Raw genomic sequence first — 9,089 nt, 5'->3', positions numbered from 1 at the left:
AAAACGATCGTACCCGTTCATGGTACGGCTAGTCTGTCTCAAACGGTAGACAGTAAAGACTTATCAAATCCGTTGATGGCTGTGGATTTGCCAAAAATCCAGTATACTCCTCAAAGTATACATAAATGGTATGTTAAAAATATTTTTGATTATGAAATTGAGATTGAGGATGGGTATAATAATATTAATCCTTGGTCAATTTTAAAACACTATTACCCTGAGGATTGGTATTTTACTCCAAATGATCTTTCAAAACCTCAGGAATATTATCATAATATCTTACTTGATACTGACTCTGTAAAAATTAAACATAATTTTGATCCTAAAAATAAATCTATTATTTTGTATTCTTCCATAAAAATCCAAAGAGTTATTCATCCTAAAGATTGGCCTGCTCCATCCCTTTATACTCCAGTAAAATTCAAAGTTTTATATAAGCATGTGCATAGTACTACTTATAATTATTTTGACTATAAAGAAGCATGGGAAAAAGTTTTCTATATTCAAAATCCTACTGCTACTCATTCGTGGTTAATTTATTTTGATCAGTCTTTTCGTACTGATTTAAAGATTCCAAACTGGTTTAAAAAATGGTGGCAAACAAGGGGTTTATCCAATGATATTCTCCCTCCTCCTATCATCTCTTTATATCAGTACTTTAAAACCCATTATAAGCCTCGGCCTGAAGAAACCCATATTCCATCCTTAATCTACTATTGCATGGCCTTCTTTACGCCCTGGGTATATCAATGGTATTTGGACACTCAGTATGCCATAGGAACTCAAATTCCTATGTTGGTAAAAATGGTGGGGATCATTCAAGAACTCTACCACTGAACTTAAGATCGATCAATGGATTCGAACTAAACTTTCTGGTACACCTGCATTAACCTATGCTACAACTCTTGCTTTAAAGGATCAACCTACATTTGGAATCCAAAAAGCACAGTGTCAAGCCAGGTTAGCAGCGGCTAAAACACCTGATGAGTATAAAAGAATTTGCCAGGAAATGTTCCAGCAGCTTTCCACAGGTTCAGATTCTCCAATAAAACCCTCATCAAGTAAACCGCCAGCAGTTTCTTCAGATAAATCGTCATCCAAACCCAGTCTTAAAGGCAAAGCCAAATGGGCAGACATGGCGTCCTCATCTTCGTCAACATCATCACCTTCCCTTGTTTCAAGTAAAGATAGTAATGATGATATTCTTCAATCAATAATAGTAAAAAGTAAAACTGACAAAAAAGAAAAAGGAAAAGCAAAGTTAAAACAAAAAAGCAAAGTGAAAAGAAAAGAAAAGAAAAAGAAGGACACTTCGTCCTCATCTGATTAAATGGCAGAAGGAACCTTATTCCTTCACATGCTTCTACAATAAAAGGCAAGCTCCAATGGCCGACCAAGCACTATTCCTCTACAGTAAAAATCCGTTACAGACAGAGTAATGTGTATCAACAGTAAAAGTAAACAAGAACGATTCTTTGATTTTCTATATAACGGGAGCCTCTCCCCTTGTGAAGGCATAAGTTTTAGTTTTAGTTATTACCCATAATACCTCTCTCCTTCTGTGCTCCTAGTTCAAGCTGTAAGAGTTCAAGATTGGAGAAAGTCTAAAGTAAAATTGTTGTAAGTTTTAAATCTTGTATTTATATTTTGTAAGTAAATAAAGTTTGTATTTTATCTTAAACTGCTACGAATATAAGTCCGTGTTTACGGCACCTTTCTCTTCTCCCTCCACACTCTGACTTAATTCTGGGGATCCCAGGTTAAGGTTGCAGGAACCCTAAACCATTGTGCTAAATTGTTGATTAAATTTGTTATAAGTATGCTCTGTGGATGCAGCTTAGTCTGATCTTCCACATCAGAAATATTGTGTAAACTGTATGTTAATTCTGAAGTAAAATCATACTTAATGAATTATATAAGTATTCATATAAACCCAATTAATCATAGTATTTTAGTTCACAGTTATAATCTATCTTTCAATATTTGTATCTGTATTTATTTAAATCCTAGTAATAATCTTAGTTCTCTACACATATATGACTTGTAATTCTAAAGTCTTTATCTTTGGTTTTGTTTTCAAAGATACAATAAAAGCATAAGTCTTTATTAAAAGTCATTAGTCTTAGTCTTTGGTTAAAAGTCATTAGTCATTATTGTTTTATAATATACGATCAAGTTGTTTTGTTGTTTTGTTACATCATTGTTTTCAAAGTCTTTAGTCTAGTCTTTAGTCTTTTGTTTTAGTCTTTAGTCTTTTGTTAGTCTTTAGTCTTTTGTTGGTCTTTAGTCTTTTGTTAGTCTTTAGTCTTTTGTTGGTATATATATATATATATATATATATATATATATATACCATAATTGACATGTGGAAAATAATTATGTAATTATATGATTAAAATTTTTAAAATTTTAATTATATTTTGCGACAATATTATTAAAATTTTAATATATTTTAATATTAGTAGAATTTAATATTATTAAAATTTTTTTTCTGTAATTATATTTTGCGACGAATTTGCGACCAAACTGCAATCAAAATTATAACCGTTAAATTTAAAATTGCAACAAATCACTGACCAATCGCTTTCAAAATTTACAACCGATTTGTGACCTCTATTCATAATTGTGACCAACACAATCTGCAACCAATTTGCGACAGGATTTCAAAAGTAATACATGACGAAAATTAGAGACCGATATTTATAATTTTGCGACCGAATTTGCAACCGCTTAGTAATTCGGTCGAACAATTTTTTGCAACGAGCACTTTTGCGACCGATTAATATCGATAGTAAATCGGTCGCTGATTGCATTTAGCGACCGATTTGAAATCGGTCGCAAATTAGCAAATTTTTTATAGTGAGAAGATCCCATGGCAACCCCACTTCCTCTTACATCTTTATAAGGTCAATCTATTTCTAGACCACCTATGTTCAATGGTTCTAATTACTCTTACTAGAAAACTAGAATGGAAAACTTTATAAAATCAATTGATATAAACTGCTGGAGGAACGTTATTACTGGTCCTCGCATTCCTATGAAAACTGTAAAAAAATGTAAGACTCCAAAAGACAGAAGAGGAATATACCGATGCTGATTGGAATGACGTTTCTATAAATGCCAAAGCCATCAATATTCTTCACTATGCATTAGATCCAATAGAATACAATAAAGTATCTGGATGTAAGTCTGCAACGAAAGTTTGGAAAAACTCAAAGTTACCTATGAGGGTACTGACTGAGTGAAGGAATCCAGAATCAATATCCTTTGGAGAGAATATGAAACGTTTAGTATGAAAGAAAGAGAGACTATAGCTGAACCGAATTCCAGATTATGAAATATAGTTAATCCTTTAAGAACTCTTGCAAAGGAAATTTCAGAAGATGAGCTTGTTAAGAAAATCCTTGGACTTCTACCTAAAAAATTGGATTCCATAGGAACTGTCATGAACTATAAGGAGACTCCAATAACCTATGATTATTTGATGGGAGCTCTTGTTTCAGAAGAGATGAAATCTTCTTTGACTGTAGAAGATAAGAAAAAGAAAGGACTGGATTTGAAAGTGGTTTCTAGTAAAGAAATTTCTTTTTATCTTGATAGTGATGATTTAGCACTTGTTGCTAAGAAATTGAAGAAGTTCTATAAACAAAAGGTGGAAGGCCACAGAAAAATTTTATCAAAAAGAACTTTTCACCTAAAAATAGCAATTTGCCTAAGAAAGAACCTTTTGAAGTGGTTTATTATGAGTGCAACAAGCTCGGTCATATCAAGCCTAACTGTCCTAAACTTAAAAAAAAAAGTCAAAGGAAAAAAGTTGAAGCAGGCATTTATAGCTGCTTGGAGTGACTCAGACAATTCTAATTCTGAAAGTCAAAGTGACTAGGAGAAAATTGCAAATATTTTTCTGCCTATCGATTCTGACTCCAAAGAAATCAGCACTCTTACTTCAACACAGAAAGCTAAAAGTAGTGAAGTAGATGCAACAGGCCAAAAGCATTATGGAAGCAATGTAAGCATCTCTGAACTTGAATCCGAAAATGATCTTCTAGATACTTATAATAACCTTTACACTGAATTTGAAAAGCTTGCTAAAAAGCATGAAGTTCTAAAGAAAAACTTCAGAAAATTGAAAATTGAATGTAATCATTTGAAAGATGCTTTTTATTAAGAAGTTACATGCAAAGATCTTATCGTAGAGATCAAAGATCTTAAAGATTGTAACGATATATTTTTTGAAAATCTGAAACACTTTGAAGAAAAATGTAAAAATCTGAATTCTGAAAATGAATATTTAAAAACTGACATTGGAATTCTAAAGTCAATTTCAGAATCATTTTCTAAAGAAAAGACAAGTTCTAGCTATAATAGCACTTCAGGAGCTATGATAGCACTTCAAGAAAAAATCATATTTCTAACAAGAAAAATGCTATTTCTAATGTTGTAACTTTAGAACATCAAAAGCACTTTGAAAAATCCGATAGTCTCAATAGAAAGAAAAATCATAGTAAGATGAATGTAAAAGGATCTATACATGTTACCACTAACCCTCTAGGACCCAATACAAGTTAGGTACCTAAATCGGTGTGATCTTTTCAGGTGTGCCTAAGGAGTGGGCTAAAAACAGAAATGTGGTACATGGACAGCGCTTGCTCTAGGCATATACTAGTGATAGAAAGAAATTCACCATATTAGAAAAGAAAAAGGGAGGTACAGTGAGCTTTGGAGACAAAGCAAAAGGTAAAATTATTGGTATTGGTGTGGTATGTTCTAATCATTTAATAAAAGATGTATGCTTAGTAGAAGGATTACATTATAACTTGTTAAGTATAAGTCAGATTTATGATAAAAATAGATGCGTGGTCTTGAACCCTCTTATTGTGAAGTTCAGAACATGCATAATAACAAAACCTTATTCATTGGCAAAAGGTTTGGAACATATACCTAGTAGACCTTTCTGATATGCATAACCTAGACATATACTTAGTTTCTGTTGATAATTCTAATTGGTTATGGCATAGGAGACTTGGACGTGCAAGCATGCACCTTATTTCTAAACTGTCTAAGAAAGACTTGGTTCGTGGTTTTGTAACACCCTAGGCGAATGCCACATCGATTAAGTGCAAGGTGCAAGTGATGTACATAAGTATGGACAGACCTTAGACTGTCAAGAGGCCTTTTGGGTGGTCTGGCCAGGGTGTAAGGAGGGTACGGGCCTACCTTGTGTTGGCACCCAGGAACAAAACAGTGTGGGCTTGTGACCTAAAATGGACAATATCTTGGTCAATCTGGGCTGTTACAGCTTGGTATCAAAGCCCAAGCCTTGTTCCTCTGGCCGGTGGTGGGGCAAACCTTAGCGAGGACGCTGAGTCCCCAAGGGGGGGTGAATGTAACACCTTGGGCGAATCCCACATCAATTAAGTGCAAGGTGCAAGTGATGTACATAAGTATGGACAGACCTTAGACTGTCAAGAGGCCTTTTGGGTGGTCTGGCCAGGGTGTAAGGAGGGTACGGGCCTACCTTGTGTCGGCACCCAAGAACAAAACCATCCGGGCGTTGTGACCCAAAGCGGACAGTATCTTGGTCAGTCTGGGCTGTTACAGGTTTGCCAAAGCTAAAGTTTGAAAAAGATCACATTTGTGATGCTTGTCAATTTGACAGACAATGTAGAACATCTTTCAAATCTAAGGGCACGGTTTCTACTTTTAGACCTTTAGAATTACTACACCTTGATTTATTTGGACTTGTTACTCCTTCTAGTCTTGGAGGTAAATTTTATGCGCTTGTTATTGTTGATGATTACACTAGATTCACTTGGACACTCTTCCTTAGAAATAAGGATGAGTCATATGACATGTATGTTCATCTTTGCAAGAGAATACAAAATGAGAAAGGATACAGCATCTCTGCGATTAGAAGTGACCATAAGAGAGAATTTGAAAATAAAAAATTTAATGCTTTTTGCAAAGAATCAGGAATCTTCCATAACTTCTCAGCACCTAGAACACCCTAGCAGAATGGAGTAGTGGAACGCAAGAATAGAACACTTCAGGAAATGGCTAGAACCATGCTGAGTGATTCTAAGTTACCAAAGTATTTCTGGATAGAAGCTATTAACACTGCTTGTTATATTCTAAACAGGGCTTTAGAAGATCTAAACTGAAAAAAAAAAAACTCCATATGAACTATATAAAGGTAGAAAGCCAAACATTGGTTATTTTCACATTTTTGGGTGTAAATTTTTTATTCTAGATAACAAGAAAAATCACCTTGCTAAAAAATTTGATGCTAAATCTTATGAAGAAATTTTTCTAGGATATTCTAGTAATAGTAAAGCATATAGGGTGTTTAATAAGAAAACTCTAGTTGTAGCAAAATCTATCTATGTTGTTTTTAATGAATCTGATTCTACTTCTAGAATTTTAGAAAATGATGATGTTGTAGATTTCAATCAAGAAAAGCAGAATGAACAGTCAAAACAACTAGAACAACCAGAAAGTGATCAGAATGTTGATAATCAGGCTGAACCAGAAAATGAACCTAAAGAAAAGAATGCAATTGAAAGTCAAATGCTAGAAACAGAAAATAAGAATTCTGAATTATCCAAAGAGTGGCGTTTCCACAAGTATTATCCTCAAGAGGACATCATGGGCAATCCTTCAGGAAGTATGATGACTAGACCTCAACTTAAGAGTTATTTTGGTAATGTTGCTTTCGTTTCTCAATTAGAACCTAAGAATTTAGAAGATGCTCAAAATGATGAAAGTTGGATTCTTGCTATGCAAGAAGAACTAAATCAGTTTGAGATAAACCAAGTTTGAAAACTTGTTTCTAGACCTGAAAACCATTCTGTTATTGGAACAAAGTGGGTATTTAAAAATAAGCTTGATGAACATGGTAATACTATGAGAAGGAAGAAATGGGTAATTCTGAAACCATTCTATGTGTATGTTCTAAAATGCTTTCTACATCGCGGCCACCAGTGAGCTTTCTCCAGTGGTCACCCCTTTTCCTTCTCTTTTTTATTTGCTTTTTGCAAATAATTCTCAGATCTGTATGCAGATCTGAGTCATTATCGCCTAAATATTGAGATTTACTATTGCCCATATCTTGAGATTTTATTCTCAGATCTAGTTGTAAGTTATTATTGTCACCATTATGGTGACTTTTTGTCTAACATTTTTTATTATTTGGATAGTTATGCAGAAAGAAGTGTGGGTCTTCTCTCTAATAGAAGGAAGAAATTTAAATGTCCTCAGATCAGACATGTAAAAAGACTATGGAGCCGAACAGTAGCCATGAATAGTCACTAAGTGGAGCAAGCGATCACCAATGACATAAATATTATGCTTTGTCAACTTGATCAGATACTTCAAATCAAGATGGTGTTTTTTTATCCTTTGTATAAGTGGTTTATTATTAGACTTTCTATACAAAAATATAAAAACATATTGATCTATATCTTATATCTGTATACAGTTTCCTCTTAATAAAATTTCTAATTTGATTTCTTCTGAAAAAAAAAAGAAAAAATTAATTAAATCTTTTTGTAGATACCATTTTGTCATGAAATCGAATTATTTCGTTCTATGAATTGAAAAAAATATAAATATAAGAATATTCATATGTGATATATTTTTCAAATTTATATTATCTTGTTGGTTTTAAATAAGAAGTTTCTTTTTTTGTTTTAAATGTAGTTTTATTTAGGGGCATAGTTTTTTTATTATTTTTCTCTCACAAGACAAGTTCTATATACTTTTAAATATTTTACATCTAAATTTAATTTAAATTCATCAATATAATAAAAAAATTTTATTAAAATTAAAATTCATATTCAATTAATAGTCTCTTCAATTAATAGATTATTATTGTTGTTGTTATTGCTCCCACCTTATCATGGTCATGATCATCATTATTATTTGTTATTTGTGTATTGTTTAATTAAATCTTTTAATTAACTATATATATATATATATATATATATGGCCATAGTTAAGGATTGTTTAGGATTTTCAATTAAAAATCCTTTATTTTAATGAGTTAAGTTAAATGATATTTTAGGATTTCTATTAAAATCTTTTAATTAGCTATTGCAAAAATATTTAGGATAATATCATTAACGATAAATCTATTAATGACATTACTCCACTTTCGTTCATACTCAATAAATTTTATAGATTAATTAATTAATTTTATATGCATAATAAGTTATAACCTAGTGGTAAATGCATATACGATCTGACAGTAAATCCAGTTTAAATCTCCCTCTCCCAATACTCAAAAAATTAATTAAATATTGATAATGTGTAATAATAAAATATATCAAAGAATATATATATATATATATTGAGGGATATTAGATTCCTAGATAATATCGAATTAATAGATATTAAAAGATCTTCATTATCTTTATCCAGATATAACTAGTCCTATTATAATATAAATACTTCTAACCAGCTCTTAAAAAAGGCTCAAGAAGATTAAACAATCTAAACCTAATTTTCAATAGTTAATAAATGGTGTGGTGAGTGTGGAACACACCTTCCGTTCTTATAATTTTTTTAAAAAATAAAAATAAAAAACCACGTCTAAGGTTTAAGATTTTCTAAAAGGAAAGAAGTTGCGAAATAGAAAAACTAGAGGAAAATCAAATCCAGTCGAATTAAAATTGAGAAATTATGTTTCTAGGGATGTTTATGCGGAAGCCATACAAGGCAGTGACATTGAAGCAACTATCATATGGCCATATTCGGTGTTTGGGTTGCCCTCGTCCTTGTCGCTCCTTATGTTCTCCACTACCTCTCCGATGAAAAAGATGAGCTCAGGCTCGAATTCTAGGCCACTATATCTCGCTCGTAAGGTAATTCATGGTTCAATCTTATTTTATTTGAAAATTATGGTGTCATTGAACTATGTTAGGACTTATGTGTATTGCATTTGTCCGAATTAGTGTTTTTTCCCCAATTTTAGAAGTCGTTCAATGATTGACTCTATATAAAGGATAAGATTCCCAAAAAAAAAAAAAAAAAAAGGGAAGAATAGCAACTTTAAATGAGCTAGCTACCACATTAAACTTTTCTATGCATAT

At 32.2% G+C, this 9,089-nt stretch overlaps 1 pseudogene; it reads left to right on the top strand.

Annotated features, from left to right (window-relative positions):
• The first annotated feature begins 8,679 nt into the window (after positions 1 to 8,679).
• LOC105646442 (mitochondrial import receptor subunit TOM6 homolog pseudogene) lies at positions 8,680 to 8,839 on the top strand (annotated as a pseudogene).
• Positions 8,840 to 9,089: the final 250 nt, after the last annotated feature.

Source organism: Jatropha curcas, chromosome 3 (genome assembly GCF_041381405.1).
Source record: "Jatropha curcas cultivar XTBG-Jc1 chromosome 3, XTBG_Jcur_1.0, whole genome shotgun sequence".
Classification (NCBI taxonomy): Eukaryota; Viridiplantae; Streptophyta; class Magnoliopsida; order Malpighiales; family Euphorbiaceae; genus Jatropha; species Jatropha curcas.
This window is presented reverse-complemented; position numbering and strand designations above follow the sequence as displayed.